The sequence below is a fragment of the Papaver somniferum genome, chromosome 7, assembly GCF_003573695.1.
Source record: "Papaver somniferum cultivar HN1 chromosome 7, ASM357369v1, whole genome shotgun sequence".
NCBI classification, from domain to species: Eukaryota; Viridiplantae; Streptophyta; class Magnoliopsida; order Ranunculales; family Papaveraceae; genus Papaver; species Papaver somniferum.
The window spans coordinates 95,517,044-95,530,138 of NC_039364.1; the positions used below are offsets into that span (position 1 = coordinate 95,517,044).

A 13,095-nucleotide genomic window follows, 5' to 3' on the forward strand; every position below is an offset into this window, starting at 1 on the left:
CAAAAATGGTTATTTGATGTTCCACTAAACAAATTAATTCAAAACAATTGGCAAATATGAGTACCTTTACCCGCAAAATAGCAAGGACCTACAGACGTGACTCGCTCACTTATGGGTAAGAAATGGTTGGTTTCACTAATGCGCTATCTTAAAACTTCAAAATGCACATGTAAAATCACCATTCAAACTAGGCCATCTACAAAAAGAAAAATATAATAAGGGACTAATGAAAATCAGTAAGTATGGACGATGCAGGGACTGTGCAAAATTTCTCTTGGCTTGACGATGTGGCCTTTCTAACAGGATTAATACGACATCATGAGAGAAATTCTCCAAAAAATGCCGTGTCAAAATCAACCATTACTTTCTCTAACTACTAGCTGTTTATATTGATTTTGTCTAACTACTACTTGTGCACATATCTATCATGGAACCAAATTCTACTGTCTAGGATGCACGAAATAAAGAACCAATAAAGAAGTAAATTTTCATAAGCACCTCCATTGTTAGACGGTCCTCAATAAGGCTACACAAGAACCGAATCGGAACCGGTGAACCGCACCAGAACCGGAAAAAAGAACCGGTACCGAACCAGAACCGATGTAACAAGTACAGGGAATGGAAATGGAATATGAGAACCGGTGTATATCAGGACAGGTACCAGTTCTTAACCTATTCCCGGCAGCACCGGACCCAAAAACCCGGTGCATAATAACTGTCCAGATAAGTGATTTCTAGTCTAGCCATCGATTATTCATAGCATCTTATCTACCAAATAGAACTCAGTTCACTCGTTCTTCCTTCCCTGCCTCTTCTTCTTATTTTCTCAACTGAAGTTTAATCAATAACGACACTCACTACTTTCACTTCATCAATTTTACAATTTTGAAATGAAGAGATAAAATCAACTCATGAAGATTGAATCTCTATCTTCATCAAAGAAGAATATGAAACTCAATCTCAAAAACCCATTAGCAGACATTAATTCATCGTCTTCTACTTTTTCTAGTACTGTTTCAATTGAAGCTTCATCAAGATGGTGATGAAAGTAATGATATAGGTATGATTCGGTCAAGGTAAATCAGTAAATCACTCATCCGATTTTCGGTAATTTGTTTGATGAACTATGGATTCTTCATAATTAATTGCATGCTCAGTTTAATTGTTTAATTGCATGATTGAATCAGAACTAGGGTTTTATTTGAGATGGATTTGGGTTTAGATGCAGATTAATTTGTATAGCTATAAATTGACTTATGATTTTTTACTACTTTCAGGTTTGATAAATTGGTGATGATGATCGTTGTTGAGGAATGGAACTGAGATTGAATTGGTAGTCGTGAAAGTAGGTTCCAACAAGTTGAACTTGGCTGAATTGGTGGTGTTGTACGTGTATAAATTGTCATTTAGAAGAAGGCAAAGCTTGGTCCTGTTGTTGGCTGGAGTGTAAAGTACAGGGACAAGGAGATTTGGGGTTGTTGTTGGATTGAATAAAATGCTTGAAAAGCATAGTCAAATAAATTTCGTAGGAGCCGCAAGTTGAAGACAACCTCCTCACGCACAGAAAATGCACTTCAGTTGTTCGCAGAATTGCTTGAGAAGAATTCTGAAGGTGGACCAGCTAACAAGAAATGATGTTGGGCAGTGTTGTGATCAGTGGATGAAGGCTGGAGTTGAGCAAGGATATGGTAAACAATTTGAGGGTTCTGTCAGGAACAAGAACCTGACATGGTGGTGTTTGGAAGAAGGGATGATTGATGCACAAAGATGAAAAAGAAATTAAGATTAAGTTTAGAATGAGATGTATTTGTGTATGAAGAAATCTGATGCAGTTGGAGTGTGGACAATTATTTCTGATACTCAATAGATGTATCCTAGGACTTTAATTTGGAACTTTTGTTAATTTTGTAATTCTTTTTTTTTGTGTTGTTATTTTTATATCAAAGTTTCAGGTAAAAACCCGGTACCGGTCTAGAACCGGACCGGTTTTACAGGTACAGGTACAAGTCCAGGTACAAGTCCAGGTCCAGGTCCTCAAAATGAGGAACCGGTCAACTCCAGGTACAGGTACCGGTTCCAACAGAAAACCGGACTGTACCGGCTCGTGTGCAGCCCTAGTCCTCAATGAAACTTTTATAAGCACCTCTACAGTTAGAGGGTCCTCAATGTCTACAATATTTGCTCTGAATATTCCACCAACCACATCACCTAAAGATTAACAAAAGATAATTAGTTAGCACTCGGAAACAAAAACGAAGGCAAGAACCAAATTTTCTAATCGACCACAGTTTTTTTTCCCCAAATCGTATTAGGCAGCCTCTTGGGATTTAGATATGGTCAGATAAGGTTCAATGAGAAAGGGGAACCATTTCTACTGGTACGCGTCGGAGAAGACCCCTAGCATAAACACTACAGGACTTGGTCCCAAGACTGACATAATGTAGAAAGGTAACTTAACAATTAAACTAGGTTATGGCTAGTCCTCAAATCAAAATTTCCCACTAAAGACGTGACATTTAGGGACAGTAGTCACCTCTGGACGATTGCTTTCATTAGCATTGAGTATAACGTGTATCAATTCACGTTCTTCCTGTGATTCCGATTAGAGATCTTCCACCTTGTGAATTGGATCAAATACAATGTTAAAAAAAGACAAGTATGTCTCTGTGTGTGTAAACAGAGCTGCAGAAAGAAACCATTTCGGCATGATTTAGACGCCAAGTATCAGGTTATGTTACGAAAGAAAAAAAGTGAATATAAGTAAGCTGGACCCAAAACATAACTTGAGTATAACTGTAACTCACTGGAATCTAACAAATGTTCACCATTTCAATAACAAAAATCTGCTCCCTAGCTATCTACTACCAAATAAGTTAAGTATAATTCATTCAAACAAATAAGCTCATAACTAGAACAAAGAAACTTACCACTTGAATCAGTAACATTCCTAGAGATATTCATTTCCATACTATCCCTTCATACAAATCCTCTAAATTGTTCACAAAGTCGTAGCACACTTTTTAGAAACAAAACTCTCACCACAACCACCACCTCCACCTCGAAATGAAGCAAAAATATCATCTTCAAAAAAAAAGCACTATTTCAACAACTACCAACACCACCATGAGTACCACCAAATTAAAAAACTAAATTCAATTAGTAGCATACACACCTGAGCTAAACCAGTAAAAAACCACAGGCTTTAATCAACGATAAAGCTTTGACAGGAAAAATATTAATGAGCGGAATACACTACCAGCAAAACTCCCTAAAGTCAATTAGGGATTGAAAATCACTAGATTAATCTTCGTCAATCTAAACGAGCAAAATCAAACAATTGACAATCATTCCTCACATCAATAACTCAAAACAGACGTAGCATGGTCGAAATTATATTGGTAACAAAAGAGTTTATGTCAAATTTCAATACATCAACCAAGTAATAAATTAGAATGATAAATAAGAGATAAAACTTACCTTTTTATTCATTTTTGCTGACCTAATCTTTAGATCCAGTTATTGATGAAGATTTTTATCATCTCTCTTCCCAATCGATGCAGACAATCTTTAAGAACCAACACTGATATCATTGATTTTAGGTTTTTCAAGTCAAATCCAGTTGAAATCGAAACGAACCTAATGTTTCTGATGTTTGAGATTAGGTTTTAGAGATTAGTTTCTCGTTGATTCATCACCAGATTTAAGATTTGTAGCTGAATCAAAAGGAAATCGATTGTGCAGGAGGAGGAGGTGATGCTGGTTGGGGTGGCGGCAATAAAGATTGTGGAGATGGTGCGAGCGACGGAGATGGTGGTGGTTGGGAGCGATGGATTTATGTGCAAGTGTTTCGACAGAAATAAAGAAGAAGAAGTGTATAAGATACAAAGGCTAAAAGAGGAATTATGAGAATTTATGATTTTAGATAAAATTTCAATTATGCCATCAGGGGTATTTATGAAGTCTGTTAAGGCTATTTATGAAGGCCCATGGATAGTACGGGTATTTATCTAATTTCCACTAATCTCTTTATAACCGTCAATTATCATTTTTAGGTTGTCTTCCATATATCCATTTTTTCTTCCTTCTTCTGGTACCTTTTTCACATCATGGACAACATTATCTCCCTTTTTAATAGAAGAAGATCCTTGAGCTCTTCTTGGACGAAAATGGTTTAGGAAGACTGTTTCACATTTGAGCATTTGAGGAACACGTCGAACTGACTTTCCTGGTAGGGTACACAGGGTGAGTACTAAAACCAATTGGTATAGACATACTAATGTCAGTTACACCTTTGAGAATGAAATCTAAGGTGTGTTGAAGACGAACAATGGAATTGTCACTCGACCTCGATTTCCTCTTTTGTTCAACATGTCCTTTTGAGTCACAAAAGAGACACACTTTCTGATCACCTGAGTGATTAGATAGAACAGTCTTAAAACCATCGTTGGGAGATATCTTCCTTCCATGTGATGCAGCTATTAATTGATTAGAGGAAAACACAGGCACATCCTTTTCAACAGGAAGGGATTTCAGTTTCGCTTCTTGAACTGATTTTTTTACAGTTAAATTAGAAGCAATTCTACAGTGGACTCTTTGGAACATTCTTGAACAGAGAGTTTATTCAAAAGATGTTCCATTTCCAAAGCATCCTCTTTGAGTTTTTTCTCAAGCAAAGTTCGTGAAGAACAGACTGAGGCATTTTCCTCTCGAAGGACCTTTAGAAGAGAGTCGCGCTCATTTACCATACCAAAAAGAGCATTGAATTTGTGTTTAAACCGGTTGACATTATCAACCTGGATTCTAACAAGTTTTAGAATCACTGTACACTCTTTAGCTGCTTCTCTTTCAACTTCATAGTCAGACTCGTCAGTAAGGTAATCCGGGTAACACTTGTCAATGGGAGACTATTTCGTGGGAACACTAGGTTCGTCTATCTTCGAGATTGACAAATCTTTCTCTTTAATCATACAAACAGAACTTTTGTTTCTGGTGATGCGTTTATCAGAGATAGCACTTCTGTCCATATTCATATCACTACAAACACATATTTATTAGGTCTTAAATGTGTCTTCCTGCTCTGATACCAATTGAAAAAGCGTGGGTCTAACAACCACACCCAATATTTTGTTTGGCAATCTGAATAGACAAACTCCAATATACTTTCAAGGGTATCAACTAGACAGCCAGACTCAATCTAGAGAACAGTATATCAAAGAGTTTATATCTCAATTTCTCAATTCAATCTGCACTCAACAAATAGGAATTTGCGAGCCTGATTGAATATAAGACAAATAAATTGAACGGTACCAAAGACCAATGTTCAAGGATCAATCAATTTCAATCAACAACCAAAGGTTGGATTTTCCAATTGATCGATTCAACGTACAACCTGTGATATTTCAATTATATAACAAAATATAATGCGGAAAAGAAATAACACAGACACCAGAAGTTTTGTTAACGAGGAAACCGCAAATGCAGAAAAACCCTGGGACCTAGTCCAGCTTTGAACACCACATTGTATTAAGCCGCTACAGACACTAGCCTACTACCAATGAACTTCATACTGGAATGTAGTTGATCCCTAATCAATCTCACACTGATCAAGGTACAATTGCGCTCCTTACATCTCTGAACCCCAGCAGGATTCTACGCACTTGATTCCCTTAGCTGATCTCACCCACAACCAAGAGTTGCTACGATCCAAAGTCGAAGACTTGATAAACAAATATGTCTCACACAGAAAAGTCTATTGTAATAGATAAATCTGTCCCGCAGAAATACCTATGAGTCTTGTTCCATATTTTGATAAATCAAGGTGCACAGGAACCAATTGATAAACCAGACTTATATTCCCGAAGAACAGCCTAGTATTATCAATCACCTCATAATAATCTTAATCGATTAACGAAACAAGATATTTTGGAATCACAAATGATGAGACAAAGATGTTTGTGACTACTTTTAATCTTACCTATCGGAGATAAATCTCAAGAAAATCTTACCAAAGATAATACTCAATCACGATAGTAAAAGTAAGATTAGAACACGCAACTACAGAGAAAATAGTTGGGTCTGGCTTCACAATCTCAATGAAGTCTTCAAGTCGTTAACCTACAGGGTTTCTTGAAAAACCTAAGGTTAAAGGAGAATCGACTCTAGTCGTAACTAGTATCACACAGAAGGTGTGAGGATTAGGTTTCCCAGTTGCTAGAGTTCTCCTTTATATAATTTTCAAATCAGGGTTTGCAATCTAAGTTACCTTGGTAACAAAGCATTCAATATTCACCGTTAGATGAAAACCTGATTAGATTCAAGATAATATCTTTCAACCGTTAGATCGAACTTAGCTTGTTATACACAAATGAAATGTACCCTCATTTAGGTTTATGTAGCCGTACCTAAACGTTTACACCATGTTGGCTCAACAGTAGTTAACTGAGGTTAGTTATATGAACACTCTCATATCAACCTTATTCATATTAACCATAACTAGTTCAAATGACTCAAATGAAAGTAGTTAAAGAGTTGTTCAATTGCTATATTCTCATAGAAGTATACAAGAACACAATTGAAGCAAAATCGGTTTGATTCACTCGAATCAATTCATGAACATTATAGCCACGGTTTGCAAAGAATGCATTCCTTATTATATAAATATATTTGTTCATGTCACAACCGATTTTAGAACTTTAACCATTCAAGTATGCAAACGGGTACGCATACTTGAATAGCTGGACTAGGTTTGGTTTTCACCAATATGCGAACGGGTACGCATACCTCCAAACCCAGCAGAAATTTCCGGTCATAAACCTACGTCAGTATGCGTACAGGTACGCGCACTTAGGTTCCCGGACTTCTCAAACCAACAGATACGCATACGGGTATGCATACTATGGTTCCCGGACATGGATCACATATATGCAAGAGTGCACAACATGTTTATCATCCAATGTTGGTTAAGTGTTTTAAACTCTTATTTCAATCATTGAAACTTTCTTAGAGAATGACAATAGCTATTTTCACACACTATTAGCATCAAAGCAATTTTCAAGTTATTTGAAATAATCATAACGAAACATTCCAAGTCTACACCAAATGATTGTATCACACAAACCATGTAAGATGTTACTCGGCGATTTTCACATGATCATCTTTTGACTTTCGTCAAGAATATAAGATGAACTTGGTTGAAGCGAAAGCTTACCAACACATATTTCGAGAAATATGTAAGCGAGTTAAACTCAGTTCGAAATCTCAAATGTGCATAATCGAAAACCATATGGTAATACGACTTATGTCTCAATATAGTAGGTAGAGTAGAAATATACTTTTCGAGTGATAGATTAGTTTTAGTTTCCACATACCTTTTGTTGATGAAGTTCCACAAACTCTTCTTAGTAGTTCTTCATCTTCAATTGATGAACGTTGTGAAGTATAATGCTCAACTACACAGTCTATCCTAGTCCGAGACATCACTATAAGTAGACTAGAAATCAAGACTTATAGTTTTGATCACTAACATTGACAAACAAGCTTGAGATAGCGACGCTTGCGAGTTTGACCGAGCAGTGCTCTAATAATTATTGATGTCTATTGTTGTATTGCAACATAAGAACCGACATGGGGACTTGGGGAGTCTGCGTGAATCAGACACAGTTATATACAATTTAAGTAACTTTCTTATTTTAAGGATAAATAACAAAACACCCGCTAGCATAGAAGTATTCATAAATGATGACCAACAAATATCTTTGGATGTAAAAGAACAAGTGGTTTTTTTTTATACCGAATGTCCCTGAAGGGGCAAAAGAATAACATGTTTAAGAGCAACTGCAGTGGTGCGATCATAACCAAAGACCAAAAAAAACGACCAAATTTAAGTTTAGTCTGTGGTGTTACACTAGGGTGGAAGAGTAAATTTGGTCGGTAGGAAAAAGTATACACCAGGATCACATTATATTCCCGCCCCATCACCAGGATCACATTATATGCCCGCCCCATCACCAGGATCACATTATATGCCCGCCACATCACAGGATCACATTATATGCACGCCCCATCGGCCATCAGGCGAACTTTATATGTACACCTCATGAGGATCACATTATATGCCCGCCCCATCACCAGGATCACATTATATGCACGCCCCATCAACAGGATCACATTATATACCCGCCCGGTGATAAACGAACATTATACGCTCGACTATATATAGTTTTGGTCTTGGTCCCAGACCAAATATAGTCTGGAATTTGGTTTTGGTCCGGGTTTTAATCTTTACTCCGTCCCGCTGTGTCTCGTCTCTGAACCATAGTTATAGGTTTGATCGTCCACTGTGTACACTCTAACTACCTACTTACTTGACTTTGATAAGAAACCACAATTGGGGATACCACAACAAAAAAAACTTTTTGGGATACTGCTTTGAAAGAGAGATTCTACTCCATATAAACGTTTCTATTTGTAGAGCTGAATGTATAAATACACCTTATACATATATTTTTTGCTTAATTATCTTCCACCCTTTTGAGATAGAGAGAGGAATATTTGGTTTAAAGTTTGTAGTTTAGACTGTAATCAGGGCATGCAGTGAAGGGTATTGGTATCAACAAAAATCATCAACAAGGGTGTTTGAAAAGAAAAATGTTGAGATAAACAAACTAGGAAATCAAGAGGATTTGGTTTATTTGTTTATAAAAATAGTGAAGCAGCAAGAGCTTCGTTAGTTGATCCAATAAAAACACACAAAATGTGTAGGATTTCGAAGGCAATCTGGTGTACCAGGGGACGTACGCGGTATGGTTTACAAAAAAAAATCTTCAATGCCAAGTGGAATGTCTTCATATGGATGGAAGGTGGATTTGGTGGTGGACACCACGTGCCTGCTGGACTTGGTCATCACTATCATATGGGTGGACAGGGGTTGTCCTCTATGTAAAAGACTTTGATGATTTGATAAACTAGAGAACTGATTAGGAGTATTGTTCCGTTTTTTTTTTCGAACTTTCAAGATACAATATGGGCTCATCATGGAGGTGGTGAGTAGCACAACTGCCAGATAGAGCACAAAAATGATCTTGCAAATGATCCAGAAATATATTATTTCCAAAAATCCAAGCAAAATATAGAAACTATTTTTAATATTTTTTTATATATTTTGCAGATCTTTTGAACGTGTGAGAGTAATACATCGCATGGGATTAGTACCTTATGAATGTAGATCCTTTTTTTTTCCCATATATAAGTTTTATTTTCAACGAAATCGGGGTTGGGCGTTAATTTTACAACATGTGTGTTCAATATACGACTATAACAAAGTAAATTTTTTTATATGCGTATTTTGGAGTCGGTGTGATGTATTCTTCTAATGAATAATCCATGCAGGGAAAAACCCTCTTATGTAAAGAAGATGTAGTTAGTTTGTTTGAAGGCAAGTATCGCCACATGGACTGCTGCAAATGTAACGCAAGGATAATTAGTCGTACTTAGTTGGATTCAAAGCTTTGACACAGCCAATTAAACCATTATAGGGAACAAGAGCATCTCCAACAGAGAGTTATAATTTTATTTTTATACGACACCTATGATTTTGTACCTCCATCTAAACTAAAACCATCTCCAACAGTAGGTCATATAAACTAGGAGAGGTACCATACTAAATAAGAAGGATTTGGAGAAAGTGTTAACTACACCTTCTGATGCACCTCCACGTCATGTTTTTTCTTTTAATAATTAATTCTAAGAAATAAAGATCTCTAAATATTCGAGATAGTTTTTTAGGAATAAGGTCATAAATTTGCTCTCTGGATAGCCCTCATAAATAAAAGAACTAAATAATAAATCCACGTAGGATTTTTTGCACATTCTATTGGAGATGCTCTAAAAAGAAACTTGACGCTAGAAAATAAGAGTGGACATGCCAGCATAATAGTTTATAAAGTGAAGCATCAAGGAGGTTTATAAGAAGGTAAGGAAAATCAATAAATCATAATAACATCAATTACAACGATATATTTACAAAAGCAATATAATGATACACTTGCATAATAATGTCCACGGAGCAATCTGGAAGACACTTTGGCAATGTTTGATGATTTCATGGGCAAGACATGTTTCTTGGTGTGTTGTTTTAGGGTTTAATATGGAGACCGGATCAAACAAGTTCATGGTCCCGAAGGTTAATAAGTACGATACTTTTTACTGAGTCAGAGCGGAAGTGGAAGAATGCTTCACATATAGGACATCAATTGTTCCTTACCAGGAGGGAGAAGATGTAAAAGAACGCTTTATACCCAGGATAAAAGGATGTGGAAAAATGCTAAGAAGAAGTTTCTTTTGAGAACCATCGTGTACATACTCATGCTCCTTCCCACAACAAAGGTAGGGCTCGAATCCTGTAATCTCCAAATCAACTCCAATTTAAATGAGTTTGGGTATAGTCTAGGGACCTTTGTATTACCTCTCAAAAAAAAAAGAAAAAAAAAACTTTTTATTGTATTGTCTCTCTTGGAATCTATATTTGTTTTGGTCATTTTTGGGTTTTTTTCTTATTGATTCTTTACCAATTCTTTTTAAAATATTTTAGTTTTGAAGTTAGTTTTAAAACGTGAGTCCAGTATACCATAAGGCCAAGTATTATGGTTGAGCATTTCGCTTCGCTACAACTTAATTTTAGCTAAGCGAAATGAGCATGAAGGTGCACCCATTATAGGTGAGGGGCATCGCTTGGCTTAACTACATGGTAATTAAGATTCCATTTCTTTTCATTTCCCCAAATTCCATTTTAATGAATTCAGATTATTTATGGGTAAAAAAAAGTTAAGAAAAAAAATTAGGTTGTGTTTGATAACAGAGAAAAGAAACAATTCCATGGAAAGTGATTCCATGGAAACAGTTTCCTGGGAGAAGCAAGGAAAGACTTTCCATGGAATTCCATGGAATTAAGTTTAAAGCATACTTTAGGCCACGTTTTTTTTACAATTCCATGGAAACAAATTTTTGACCAAACGACGGAGTATACGTTATTTCCATGAAAAGATGACTATTTCCATGGAATTAACTCCTATCAAACACAGCCTCAGAGATATAATAGAAAGAAATGAATTTTAGTAAAATAAAAGAGTTAAAAATGAAAAGGTAAGAGTAAAAATAGGTTAATAGTGAAAACTTGAAAACAGGTACTAAGTATCTGTCACAGAAACATAACTCATCCCTTTGCTTAAGGGTATATTTTTGCTATAATTAAGCTATAACGAAAGGAAATCATCAACCACAATGGTTGGCCTAAATATGAAGTAGACTCGTGCATCGCACAGGTGAAAACTAAGTAAATACATAGGTTTTTCGAGCGCTATCATTAACCGGAACTTTTGGTTGATTCTGGCCCCACCTTAAGAAAATTCAACCAATGAAATTTGAGGAAAGTCTTTTTACCCCCACAACATTCAATAAAAAATATTACTTAAATAACTAAATAATAAGAAATCTTATCATGTTACCAAATATATTGAAAAAATCATTTGAAAATCCTAACTAGTTCCAAACATAAAAATCCACAAATTAATAAATTAAACTAGATCAGATTAAACTATTCATGACGGAGTGAAATCAGATTAAACATTAAAAAGAAAAGTTCGCAATGTCTAATATCCGATTATCCGATAACACCTCTTATAATTGAATTAATCCTAATTATAATACTAAATGACAAATAATTAAATTAATCCTAATTACAATTACAATAAAATTATCAAACTCCGGTTAATGAGTTATCGGTCATTAAAATTCAAAACCAAAATATACGTTGTTGTGGATACTTACCTGTGAACTGAAGCGTGTTCCCTCTTACGCAATAATAATCCTGTCAAATAGTGCAAATACAAAGTCGTGGAGGTACTAAAACATGATAGTGAACAAACTTTGAGAACAAGGAGAACAAAAAAAGTTTATGCGAAAAATGCAATCGACAATGAGCGAGTTTCAATATTTTCCTTAATATCGTTCTTTCCATAAAAAAATAAATAAAGACATTTCCACTCTTAGACATGTAGAAAATCCATATTTTTTTTGTCGAAAAAATTGCAACAAGTAAATGTGATTATCTAATTAAATATATCACTTTGTAGATACCGATTAATATTATTTCCAACATCTATTCTTACACGTGTAAAAGCGTCAAAAATGTGCAAAAAGTAAATGAGATTATCTAAAAATATCAATTTGTAGATGATAAATGCATATTTCACATATATTTGATGTCAATTCCATGCTAGTATTTGTTGGTATTCTTGCAAATTATTGTATATTACACTTGTTTTCTCTTATTTGTGTTTTATTAGGTGAATCATCCAAAAAAAAGTGAATTATACACTTAATTGTGCAATAAAAGAAGTTAGCTACAAGTGGAGAAGGGCCAAGGACCAAATGGAACTCGTTCAAGTAAAAGATTTCTACTTTCCATTTTGTGGAGGACGAGAAGACGAAGTCAACGGCGAAAGAACATAGTCATTCTGAGCACGCATGAAGAAGTTATGAGCAAAATAAGAACTTGGAAAACTAAATGAGCAAAATGGTCATTTTCCAGGGAAACTACTGTTGGCACCTTATGGACAGTTAAGGGGCAGTCAGTTTTCAAGGGAACTGCTAAACACAGTCACGTATTTACTGAGGGGCTGCCAGAGTTCAAATGTTGTTAAAGACACTCACATAATTACTCGGGACTGCCATATTTTCTTCTTCAAATTCAAATATGAAAAATACCGCGTCCGTATCAGTCAGGGACAGTACAGAGAAGCTATGGACCTGACTGTGGTTCACGGACTGATGATCAGGGAGAGTTAGCCGTGATGATTATTGTGGAGCTCATGACACTGATGACGCTGGTAATGTCAGTGATGAGAAAGAACGGAAGAGTTTGAGTCTATGATGGCTTGCTACCATTGTCGTTATTATTTATGAAACAGGGAATGAAGGCTGAGTTGGTATCACTGCCATTAGAAGCCATCGATGATGAAGACGATGAAAAGAGAGATTGAAGAAGAGATCGAGCCTGCACATGAAGAAGAGATCGAGCCTGCACATTTTCGAAGTTAA

The 13,095-nt window shown here is 35.8% G+C and overlaps 1 long non-coding RNA gene across 5 annotated transcripts; it reads right to left on the minus strand.

The window, feature by feature from the left end:
- Positions 1 to 1,900: 1,900 nt before the first annotated feature.
- Positions 1,901 to 3,837, minus strand: LOC113297899. 5 transcript variants are annotated; one of them, XR_003333867.1, is made up of 5 exons: positions 3,478 to 3,837; positions 3,173 to 3,268; positions 2,928 to 3,081; positions 2,534 to 2,617; positions 1,901 to 2,208 (listed from the first exon to the last, which is right to left on the minus strand). It is a non-coding gene; the product is annotated as an uncharacterized LOC113297899 (long non-coding RNA). The 5 variants fall into 5 exon arrangements; XR_003333866.1 differs by having other exon boundaries at positions 3,173 to 3,315; XR_003333868.1 differs by lacking the exon at positions 3,173 to 3,268 and having other exon boundaries at positions 2,928 to 3,057.
- Positions 3,838 to 13,095: the final 9,258 nt, after the last annotated feature.